Genomic DNA, 13,585 nt, shown 5'->3' with positions numbered 1-13,585 from the left:
TGTTCTAGTGTGCTGCTTGTACTGTGTCTGCATACCGCAGCACGCGACAAGGGCTTGCAGACGATAAATGTAAACGTTTCAGAGAGAAAAGCGACCAATGTGACGATCTGGCGTTATGTCGATTCGATAGTAAATGACGGAAACGGGAGATTTTCTTACGTTTTTACTACATATTAACACTTTACATTATTTCTCGTGTTACGTGACTGCCAGTCCTCGGCTCATGCAAAATCTTAAGGTCCTCGGTCATGTCCAAGGCACCAATCCGCCCAATAATTTATTATTCGATAACTAAAAGTTGAAATGTAGCTATTCTTACTGGCCGATTGCATCAACGTAGATTCTTATTCTGTGTTCTAGTGTGCTGCTTGTAGTGACTCTGCATACCGCAGCACGCGACAAGGGCTTGCAGACGATAAATGTAACCGTTTCAGAGAGAAAAGCGACCAATGTGACGATTTGGTGTTATGTCGATTCGATAGTAAATGACGGAAACGGGAGAATTTCTCAGGTTTTTACTACATATTAACACCTTTCACATTTTCTCGTGTTTCCTGGCTGCCATTTCTCGATTGATGCAAAATCTTAAGGTCCGCGATCATGTCCAAGGCACCAAACCGACCAATAAGTAATTAATCGATTACTAAAACATGAACTACAGCTCTACTTACTGGGCGATTGCATAAACTTAGATGCTTCTTCAGTGTTCTACTGTGCCGCTTGTAGTGACTCTGAATACCGGAGCACGCGAAAAGGGCTTGCAGACGATAAATGTAACCGTTTCAGAGAGAAAAGCGACCAATGTGACGATCTGGCGTTATGTCGATTCGATAGTAAATGACGGAAACTGGAGATTTTCTTAGGTTTTTACTACGTATTAACACTTTTCACATTTTCTCGTGTTACGTGGCTGCCAGTCCTCGATTCATGCAAAATCTTAATGGCCTCGGTCATGTCCAAGGCACCAAACCGCCCAATAATTCATTAATCGATAACTAAAACTTGAAATGTAGCTCTTCTTACCGGCCGATTGCATCAACGTAGATTCTTATTCTGTTTTCTAGTGTGCTGCTTGTACTGTGTCTGCATACCGCATCACGCGACAAGGACTTGCAGACGATAAATGTAACCGTTTCAGAGAGAAAAGCGACCACTGTGACGATCTGGCGTTATGTCGATTCGATAGTAAATGACGGAAACGGGTGATTTTCTTAGGTTTTTACTACATATTAACACTTTACACAATTTCTCGTGTTACCTGGCTGCCAGTCCTCAGTTCATGCAAAATCTTAAGGTCCTCGGTCTGGTCCAAGGCACCAAACCGCCCAATAATTCATTAATCGATAACTAAAACTTGAAATGTAGCTCTTCTTACTGGGCGATTGCATAAACTTAGATGCTTCTTCAGTGTTCTACTATGCCGCTTGTAGTGACTCTGCATACCGCATCACGCGACAAGGGCTTGCAGACGATAAATGTAACCGTTTCAGAGAGAAAAGCGACCACTGTGACGATCTGGCGTTATGTCGATTCGATAGTAAATGACGGAAACGGGAGATTTTCTTGGGTTTTTACTACATATTAACACTTTACACAATTTCTCGTGTTACCTGGCTGCCAGTCCTCGGTTCATGCAAAATCTTAAGGTCCTCGGTCTGGTCCAAGGCACCAAACCGCCCAATAATTCATTAATCGATAACTAAAACTTGAAATGTAGCTCTTCTTCCTGGCCGATTGCATCAACGTAGATTCTTATTCTGTGTTCTAGTGTGCTGCTTGTACGGTGTCTGCATACCGCATCACGCGACAAGGGCTTGCAGACGATAAATGTGACCGTTTCAGAGAGAAAAGCGACCACTGTGACGATCTGGCGTTATGTCGATTCGATAGTAAATGACGGAAACGGGAGATTTTCTTAGGTTTTTACTACATATTAACACTTTACACAATTTCTCGTGTTACCTGGCTGCCAGTCCTCGGTTCATGCAAATTCTTAAGGTCCTCGGTCTGGTCCAAGGCACCAAACCGCCCAATAATTCATTAATCGATAACTAAAACTTGAAATGTAGCTCTTCTTACTGGGCGATTGCATAAACTTAGATGCTTCTTCAGTGTTCTACTATGCCGCTTGTAGTGACTCTGCATACCGCATCACGCGACAAGGGCTTGCAGACGTTAAATGTAACCGTTTCAGAGAGAAAAGCGACCAATGTGACGATCTGGCGTTATGTCGATTCGATAGTAAATGACGGAAACGGGAGATTTTCTTAGGTTTTTACTACATATTAACACTTTACACAATTTCTCGTGTTACGTGGCTGCCAGTTCTCGGTTCATGCAAAATCTTAAGGTCCTTGGTCATGTCAAAGACATTAAACCGGCCAATAATTCAATTTTCGATAACTAAAACTTGAAATGTAGCTCTTCTTTTTGGCCGATTGCATCAATGTAGATTCTTATTCTGTGTTCTAGTGTGCTGCTTGTACTGTGTCTGCATACCGCTTCACGCGACAAGGGCTTGCAGACGATAAATGTAACCGTTTCAGAGAGAAAAGCGACCACTGTGACGATCTGGCGTTATGTCGATTCGATAGTAAATGACGGAAACGGGAGATTCTCTTGCGTTTTTACTACATATTAACACTTTACACAATTTCTCGTGTTACCTGGCTGCCAGTCCTCGGTTCATGCAAAATCTTAAGGTCCTCGGTCTGGTCCAAGGCACCAAACCGCCCAATAATTCATTAATCGATAACTAAAACTTGAAATGTAGCTCTTCTTACTGGCCGATTGCATCAACGTAGATTCTTATTCTGTGTTCTAGTGTGCTGCTTGTACTGTGTCTGCATACCGCATCACGCGACATGGGCTTGCAGACGATAAATGTAACCGTTTCAGAGAGAAAAGCGACCACTGTGACGATCTGGCGTTATGTCGATTCGATAGTAAATGACGGAAACGGGAGATTTTCTTAGGTTTTTACTACATATTAACACTTTACACAATTTCTCGTGTTACCTGGCTGCCAGTTCTCGGTTCATGCAAAATCTTAAGGTCCTCGGTCTGGTCCAAGGCACCAAACCGCCCAATAATTCATTAATCGATAACTAAAACTTGAAATGTGGCTCTTCTTACTGGCCGATTGCATCAACGTAGATTCTTATTCTGTGTTCTAGTGTGCTGCTTGTACTGTGTCTGCATACTGTGTCTGCATACCGCATCACGCGACAAGGGCTTGCAGACGATAAATGTAACCGTTTCAGAGAGAAAAGCGACCACTGTGACGATCTGGCGTTATGTCGATTCGATAGTAAATGATGGAAACGGGAGATTTTCTTAGGTATTTACTACATATTAACACTTTACACAATTTCTCGTGTTACGTGGCTGCCAGTCCTCGGTTCATGCAAAATCTTAAGGTCCTCGGTCTGGTCCAAGGCACCAAACCGCCCAATAATTACTAATCGATAACTAAAACTTGAAATGTAGCTCTTCTTACTGGGCGATTGCATAAACTTAAATGCTTTTTCAGTGTTCTACTATGCCGCTTGTAGTGACTCTGCATACCGCATCACGCGACAAGGGCTTGAAGACGATAAATGTAACCGTTTCAGAGAGAAAAGCGACCAATGTGACGATCTGGCGTTATGTCGATTCGATAGTAAATGACGGAAACGGGAGATTTTCTTAGGTTTTTACTACATATTAACACTTTAGACAATTTCTCGTGTTACCTGGCTGCCAGTCCTCGGTTCATGCAAAATCTTAAGGTCCTTGGTCTGGTCCAAGGCACCAAACCGCCCAATAATTCATTAATCGATAACTAAAACTTGAAATGTAGCTCTTCTTACTGGCCGATTGCATAAACTTAGATGCTTCTTCAGTGTTCTACTATGCCGCTTGTAGTGACTCTGCATGCCGCATCACGCGACAAGGGCTTGCAGACGATAAATGTAACCGTTTCAGAGAGAAAAGCGACCACTGTGACGATCTGGCGTTATGTCGATTCGATAGTAAATGAATGAAACGGGAGATTGTCTTAGGTTTTTACTACATATTAACACTTTACACAATTTCTCGTGTTACCTGGCTGCCAGTCCTCGGTTCATGCAAAATCTTAAGGTCCTCGGTCTGGTCCAAGGCACCAAACCGCCCAATAATTCATTAATCGATAACTAAAACTTGAAATGTAGCTCTTCTTACTGGCCGATTGCATCAACGTAGATTCTTATTCTGTGTTCTAGTGTGCTGCTTGTACTGTGTCTGCATACCGCATCACGTGACAAGGGCTTGCAGACGATAAATGTAACCGTTTCAGAGAGAAAAGCGACCAATGTGACGATCTGGCGTTATGTCGATTCGATAGTAAATGACGGAAACGGGAGATTTTCTTAGGTTTTTACTACATATTAACACTTTACACAATTTCTCGTGTTACCTGGCTGCCAGTCCTCGGTTCATGCAAAATCTTAAGGTCCTCGGTCTGGTCCAAGTCACCAAACCGCCCAATAATTCATTAATCGATAACTAAAACTTGAACTGCAGCTCTTCTTACTGGGCGATTGCATAAACTTAGATGCTTCTTCAGTGTTCTACTATGCTGCTTGTAGTGACTCTGCATACCGCATCACGCGACAAGGGCTTGCAGACGATAAATGTAACCGTTTCAGAGAGAAAAGCGACCACTGTGACGATCTGGCGTTATGTCGATTCGATAGTAAATGACGGAAACGGGAGATTTTCTTAGTTTTTTACTACATATTAACACTTTACACAATTTCTTGTGTTACCTGGCTGCCAGTCCTCGGTTCATGCAAAATCTTAAGGTCCTCGGTCTGGTCCAAGGCACCAAACCGCCCAATAATTCATTAATCGATAACTAAAACTTGAAATGTAGCTCTTCTTACTGGCCGATTGCATCAACGTAGATTCTTATTCTGTGTTCTAGTGTGCTGCTTGTACTGTGTCTGCATACCGCATCACGCGACAAGGGCTTGCAGACGATAAATGTAACCGTTTCAGAGAGAAAAGCGACCACTGTGACGATCTGGCGTTATGTCGATTCGATAGTAAATGACGGAAACGGGAGATTTTCTTAGGTTTTTAATACATATTAACACTTTACACAATTTCTCGTGTTACCTGGCTGCCAGTCCTCGGTTCATGCAAAATCTTAAGGTCCTCGGTCTGGTCCAAGGCACCAAACTGCCCAATAATTCATTAATCCATAACTAAAACTTGAAATGTAGCTCTTCTTACTGGCCGATTGCATCAACGTAGATTCTTATTCTGTGTTCTAGTGTGCTGCTTGTACTGTGTCTGCATACCGCATCACGCGACAAGGGCTTGCAGACGATAAATGTAACCGTTTCAGAGAGAAAAGCGACTACTGTGACGATCTGGCGTTATGTCGATTCGATAGTAAATGACGGAAACGGGAGATTTTCTTAGGTTTTTACTACATATTAACACTTTACACAATTTCTCGTGTTACCTGGCTGCCAGTCCTCGGTTCATGCAAAATCTTAAGGTCCTCGGTCTGGTCCAAGGCACCAAACCGCCCAATAATTCATTAATCGATAACTAAAACTTGAAATGTAGCTCTTCTTACTGGTCGATTGCATCAACGTAGATTCTTATTCTGTGTTCCAGTGTGCTGCTTGTACTGTGTCTGCATACCGCATCACGAACCAAGGGCTTGCAGACGATAAATGTAACCGTTTCAGAGAGAAAAGCGACCAATGTGACGATCTGGCGTTATGTCGATTCGATAGTAAATGACGGAAACGGGAGATTTTCTTAGGTTTTTACTACATATTAACACTTTACACAATTTCTCGTGTTACCTGGCTGCCAGTCCTCGGTTCATGCAAAATCTTAAGGTCTTCGGTCTGGTCCAAGGCACCAAACCGCCCAATAATTCATTAATCGATAACTAAAACTTGAAATGTAGCTCTTCTTCCTGGCCGATTGCATCAACGTAGATTCTTATTCTGTGTTCTAGTGTGCTGCTTGTACTGTGTCTGCATACCGCATCACGCGACAAGGGCTTGCTGACGATAAATGTAACCGTTTCAGAGAGAAAAGCGACCACTGTGACGATCTGGCCTTATGTCGATTCGATAGTAAATGACGGAAACGGGAGATTTTCTTAGGTTTTTACTACATATTAACACTTTACACAATTTCTCGTGTTACCTGGCTGCCAGTCCTCGGTTCATGCAAAATCTTAAGGTCCTCGGTCTGGTCCAAGGCACCAAACCGCCAAATAATTCATTAATCGATAACTAAAACTTGAAATGTATCTCTTCTTTTTGGGCGATTGCATAGACTTAGATGCTTCTTCAGTGTTCTACTATGCCGCTTGTAGTGACTCTGCATACCGCATCACGCGACAAGGGCTTGCAGACGATAAATGTAACCGTTTCAGAGAGAAAAGCGACCACTGTGACGATCTGGCGTTATGTCGATTCGATAGTAAATGAATGAAACGGGAGATTGTCTTAGGTTTTTACTACATATTAACACTTTACACAATTTCTCGTGTTACCTGGCTGCCAGTCCTCGGTTCATGCAAAATCTTAAGGTCCTCGGTCTGGTCCAAGGCACCAAACCGCCCAATAATTCATTAATCGATAACTAAAACTTGAAATGTAGCTCTTCTTACTGGCCGATTGCATCAACGTAGATTCTTATTCTGTGTTCTAGTGTGCTGCTTGTACTGTGTCTGCATACCGCATCACGCGACAAGGGCTTGCAGACGATAAATGTAACCGTTTCAGAGAGAAAAGCGACCAATGTGACGATCTGGCGTTATGTCGATTCGATAGTAAATGACGGAAACGGGAGATTTTCTTAGGTTTTTACTACATATTAACACTTTACACAATTTCTCGTGTTACCTGGCTGCCAGTCCTCGGTTCATGCAAAATCTTAAGGTCCTCGGTCTGGTCCAAGGCACCAAACCGCCCAATAATTCATTAATCGATAACTAAAACTTGAACTGCAGCTCTTCTTACTGGGCGATTGCATAAACTTAGATGCTTCTTCAGTGTTCTACTATGCTGCTTGTAGTGACTCTGCATACCGCATCACGCGACAAGGGCTTGCAGACGATAAATGTAACCGTTTCAGAGAGAAAAGCGACCACTGTGACGATCTGTTGTTATGTCGATTCGATAGTAAATGACGGAAACGGGAGATTTTCTTGGGTTTTTACTACAGATTAACACTTTACACAATTTCTCGTGTTACCTGGCTGCCAGTCCTCGGTTCATGCAAAATCTTAAGGTCCTCGGTCTGGTCCAAGGCACCAAACCGCCCAATAATTCATTAATCGATAACTAAAACTTGAAATGTAGCTCTTCTTACTGGCCGATTGCATCAACGTAGATTCTTATTCTGTGTTCTAGTGTGCTGCTTGTACTGTGTCTGCATACCGCATCACGCGACAAGGGCTTGCAGACGATAAATGTAACCGTTTCAGAGAGAAAAGCGACCACTGTGACGATCTGGCGTTATGTCGATTCGATAGTAAATGACGGAAACGGGAGATTTTCTTAGGTTTTTACTACATATTAACACTTTACACAATTTCTCGTGTTACCTGGCTGCCAGTCCTCGGTTCATGCAAAATCTTAAAGTCCTCGGTCTGGTTAAAGGCACCAAACCGCCCAATAATTCATTAATCGATAACTAAAACTTGAAATGTATCTCTTCTTTTTGGGCGATTGCATAGACTTAGATGCTTCTTCAGTGTTCTACTATGCCGCTTGTAGTGACTCTGCATACCGCATCACGCGACAAGGGCTTGCAGACGATAAATGTAACCGTTTCAGAGAGAAAAGCGACCACTGTGACGATCTGGCGTTATGTCGATTCGATAGTAAATGACGGAAACGGGAGATTTTCTTAGGTTTTTACTACATATTAACACTTTACACAATTTCTCGTGTTACCTGGCTGCCAGTCCTCGGTTCATGCAAAATCTTAAGGTCCTCGGTCTGGTCCAAGGCACCAAACCGCCCAATAATTCATTAATCGATAACTAAAACTTGAAATGTAGCTCTTCTTACTGGCCGATTGCATCAACGTAGATTCTTATTCTGTGTTCTGGTGTGCTGCTTGTACTGTGTCTGCATACCGCATCACGCGACAAGGGCTTGCAGACGATAAATGTAACCGTTTCAGAGAGAAAAGCGACCACTGTGACGATCTGGCGTTATGTCGATTCGATAGTAAATGACGGAAACGGGAGATTTTCTTAGGTTTTTACTACATATTAACACTTTACACAATTTCTCGTGTTACCTGGCTGCCAGTCCTCGGTTCATGCAAAATCTTAAGGTCCTCGGTCTGGTCCAAGGCACCAAACCGCCCAATAATTCATTAATCGATAACTAAAACTTGAAATGTAGCTCTTCTTACTGGCCGATTGCATAAACTTAGATGCTTCTTCAGTGTTCTACTATGCCGCTTGTAGTGACTCTGCATGCCGCATCACGCGACAAGGGCTTGCAGACGATAAATGTAACCGTTTCAGAGAGAAAAGCGACCACTGTGACGATCTGGCGTTATGTCGATTCGATAGTAAATGACGGAAACGGGAGATTTTCTTAGGTTTTTACTACATATTAACACTTTACACAATTTCTCGTGTTACCTGGCTGCCAGTCCTCGGTTCATGCAAAATCTTAAGGTCCTCGGTCTGGTCCAAGGCACCAAACCGCCCAATAATTCATTAATCGATAACTAAAACTTGAAATGTAGCTCTTCTTACTGGCCGATTGCATCAACGTAGATTCTTATTCTGTGTTCTAGTGTGCTGCTTGTACTGTGTCTGCATACCGCATCACGCGACAAGGGCTTGCTGACGATAAATGTAACCGTTTCAGAGAGAAAAGCGACCACTGTGACGATCTGGCGTTATGTCGATTCGATAGTAAATGACGGAAACGGGAGATTTTCTTAGGTTTTTACTACATATTAACACTTTACACAATTTCTCGTGTTACCTGGCTGCCAGTCCTCGGTTCATGCAAAATCTTAAGGTCCTCGGTCTGGTCCAAGGCACCAAACCGCCCAATAATTCATTAATCGATAACTAAAACTTGAAATGTAGCTCTTCTTTTTGGGCGATTGCATAAACTTAGATGCTTCTTCAGTGTTCTACTATGCCGCTTGTAGTGACTCTGCATACCGCATCACGCGACAAGGGCTTGCAGACGATAAATGTAACCGTTTCAGAGAGAAAAGCGACCACTGTGACGATCTGGCGTTATGTCGATTCGATAGTAAATGACGGAAACGGGAGATTTTCTTAGGTTTTTACTACATATTAACACTTTACACAATTTCTCGTGTTACCTGGCTGCCAGTCCTCGGTTCATGCAAAATCTTAAGGTCCTCGGTCTGGTCCAAGGCACCAAACCGCCCAATAATTCATTAATCGATAACTAAAACTTGAAATGTAGCTCTTCTTCCTGGCCGATTGCATCAACGTAGATTCTTATTCTGTGTTCTAGTGTGCTGCTTGTACTGTGTCTGCATACCGCATCACGCGACAAGGGCTTGCAGACGATAAATGTAACCGTTTCAGAGAGAAAAGCGACCACTGTGACGATCTGGCGTTATGTCGATTCGATAAAAAATGACGGAAACGGGAGATTTTCTTAGGTTTTTACTACATATTAACACTTTACACAATTTCTCGTGTTACCTGGCTGCCAGTCCTCGGTTCATGCAAAATCTTAAGGTCCTCGGTCTGGTCCAAGGCACCAAACCGCCCAATAATTCATTAATCGATAACTAAAACTTGAAATGTAGCTCTTCTTACTGGGCGATTGCATAAACTTAGATGCTTCTTCAGTGTTCTACTATGCCGCTTGTAGTGACTCTGCATACCGCATCACGCGACAAGGGCTTGCAGACGATAAATGTAACCGTTTCAGAGAGAAAAGCGACCACTATGACGATCTGGCGTTATGTCGATTCTATAGTAAATGACGGAAACGGGAGATTTTCTTAGGTTTTTACTACATATTAACACTTTACACAATTTCTCGTGTTACCTGGCTGCCAGTCCTCGGTTCATGCAAAATCTTAAGCCCTCGGTCTGGTCCAAGGCACCAAACCGCCCAATAATTCATTAATCGATAACTAAAACTTGAAATGTAGCTCTTCCTACTGGCCGATTGCATCAACGTAGATTCTTATTCTGTGTTCTAGTGTGCTGCTTGTACTGTGTCTGCATACCGCAGCACGCGACAAGGGCTTGCAAACGATAAATGTAACCGTGTCAGAGAGAAAAGCGACTAATGTGACGATCTGGCGTTATGTCGATTCGATAGTAAATGACGGAAACGGGAGATTTACTTAGGTTTTTACTACATATTAACACTTTACACAATTTCTCGTGTTACGTGGCTGCCAGTTCTCGATTCATACAAAATCTTAAGGTCCTCGGTCATGTACAAGGCACCAAACCGGCCAATAATTTATTAATCGATTACTCAAAGTTGAAATGTAGCTCTTCTTACTGGCCGATTGCATCATCGTAGGTTCTTATTCTGTGTTCTAGTGTGCTGCTTGTACTGTGTCTATATACCGCAGCACGCGACAAGGGCTTGCAGACGATAAATGTAACCGTTTCAGAGAGAAAAGCGACCAATGTGACGATCTGGCGTTATGTCGATTCGATAGTAAATGACGGAAACGGGAGATTTTCTCAGGTTTTTACTACATATTAACACTTTTCACATTTTCTCGTGTTTCGTGGCTGCCATTTCTCGATCTATGCAAAATCTTGAGGTCCTCGATTATGTCCAAGGCACCAAACCGACCAATAAGTCATTAATCGATAACTAAAACTTGAACTACAGCTCTACTTACTGGGCGATTGCATAAACTTAGATGCCTCTTCAGTGTTCTACTGTGCCGCTTGTAGTGACTCTGCATACCGCAGCACGCGACAAGGGCTTGCAGACGATAAATGTAACCGTTTCAGAGAGAAAAGCGACCAATGTGACGATCTGGCGTTATGTCGATTCGATAGTAAATGACGGAAACGGGAGATTTTCTTAGGTTTTTACTACATATTAACACTTTACACACTTTCTCGTGTTACGTGGCTGCCAGTCCTCGATTCATGCAAAATCTTAAGGTCCTCGGTCATGTCCAAGGCACCAAACCGGCCAATAATTTATTAATCGATAACTAAAAGTTGAAATGTAGCTCTTCATACTGGCCGATTGCATGAACGTAGATTCTTATTCTGTGTTCTAGTGTGCTGCTTGTACTGTGTCTGCATACCGCAGCACGCGACAAGGGCTAGCAAACGATAAATGTAACCGTGTCAGAGAGAAAAGCGACTAATGTGACGATCTGGCGTTATGTCGATTCGATAGCAAATGACGGAAACGGGAGATTTTCTTAGGTTTTTACTACATATTATCACTTTACACAATTTCTCGTGTTACCTGGCTGCCAGTTCTCGATTCATACAAAATCTTAAGGTCCTCGGTTATGTACAAGGCACCAAACCGGCCAATAATTTATTAATCGATTACTCAAAGTTGAAATGTAGCTCTTCTTACTGGCCGATTGCATCATCGTAGATTCTTATTCTGTGTTCTAGTGTGCTGCTTGTACTGTGTCTATATACCGCAGCACGCGACAAGGGCTTGCAGACGATAAATGTAACCGTTTCAGAGAGAAAAGCGACCAATGTGACGATCTGGCGTTATGTCGATTCGATAGTAAATGACGGAAACGGGAGATTTTCTCAGGTTTTTACTACATATTAACACTTTTCACATTTTCTCGTGTTTTGTGGCTGCCATTTCTCGATCTATGCAAAATCTTGAGGTCCTCGATTATGTCCAAGGCACCAAACCGACCAATAAGTCAATAATCGATAACTAAAACTTGAACTGCAGCTCTACTTACTGGGCGATTGCATAAACTTAGATGCTTCTTCAGTGTTCTACTGTGCCGTTTGTAGTGACTCTGCATACCGCAGCACGCGACAAGGGCTTGCAGACGATAAATGTAACCGTTTCAGAGAGAAAAGCGACCAATGTGACGATCTGGCGTTATGTCGATTCGATAGTAAATGACGGAAACGGGAGATTTTCTCAGGTTTTTACTACATATTAACACTTTTCACATTTTCTCGTGTTTCGTGGCTGCCATTTCTCGATCTATGCAAAATCTTGAGGTCCTCGATTATGTCCAAGGTACCTAACCGACCAATAAGTCATTAATCGATAACTAAAACTTGAACTACTGCTCTACTTACTGGGCGATTGCATAAACTTAGATGCCTCTTCAGTGTTCTACTGTGCCGCTTGTAGTGACTCTGCATACCGCAGCACGCGACAAGGGCTTGCAGACGATAAATGTAACCGTTTCAGAGAGAAAAGCGACCAATGTGACGATCTGGCGTTATGTCGATTCGATAGTAAATGACGGAAACGGGAGATTTTCTTAGGTTTTTACTACATATTAACACTTTACACACTTTCTCGTGTTACGTGGCTGCCAGTCCTCGATTCATGCAAAATCTTAAGGTCCTCGGTCATGTCCAAGGCACCAAACCGGCCAATAATTTATTAATCGATAACTAAAAGTTGAAATGTAGCTCTTCATACTGGCCGATTGCATGAACGTAGATTCTTATTCTGTGTTCTAGTGTGCTGCTTGTACTGTGTCTGCATACCGCAGCACGCGACAAGGGCTAGCAAACGATAAATGTAACCGTGTCAGAGAGAAAAGCGACTAATGTGACGATCTGGCGTTATGTCGATTCGATAGCAAATGACGGAAACGGGAGATTTTCTCAAGTTTCTACTACATATTAACACTTTACACAATTTCTCGTGTTACGTGGCTGCCAGTCCTCGGTTCATGCAAAATCTTAAGGTCCTCGGTCTTGTCCAAGGCACCAAACCGGCAAATAATTTATTAATCGAAAATTAAAACTTGAACTGCAGCTCTACTTACTGGGCGATTGCATAAACTTAGATGCTTCTTCAGTGTTCTACTGTGCCGTTTGTAGTGACTCTGCATACCGCAGCACGCGACAAGGGCTTGCAGACGATAAATGTAACCGTTTCAGAGAGAAAAGCGACCAATGTGACGATCTGGCGTTATGTCGATTCGATAGTAAATGACGGAAACGGGAGATTTTCTTAGGTTTTTACTACATATTAACACTTTACACAATTTCTCGTGTTACGTGGCTGCCAGTCCTCGATTCATGCAAAATCTTAAGGTCCTCGGTTATGTCCAAGGCACAAACCGGCCAATAATTTATTAATCGATAACTAAAAGTTGAAATGTAACTCTTCTTACTGGCCGATTGCATCAACGTAGATTCTTATTCTGTGTTCTAGTGTGCTGCTTGTACTGTGTCTGCATACCGCAGCACGCAACAAGGGCTTGCAGACGATAAATGTAAACGTTTCGGAGAGAAAAGCGATCAATGTGACGATCTGGCGTAATGTCGATTCGATAGTAAATGACGGAAACGCTAGATTTTCTTACGTTTTTACTACATATTAACACTTTACACAATTTCTCGTGT

Source organism: Schistocerca cancellata, unplaced genomic scaffold (assembly GCF_023864275.1).
Source record: "Schistocerca cancellata isolate TAMUIC-IGC-003103 unplaced genomic scaffold, iqSchCanc2.1 HiC_scaffold_1151, whole genome shotgun sequence".
NCBI lineage: Eukaryota > Metazoa > Arthropoda > Insecta > Orthoptera > Acrididae > Schistocerca > Schistocerca cancellata.
The sequence above is the reverse complement of the archived record's forward strand: the minus strand, read 5'-3'. Positions refer to the sequence as shown.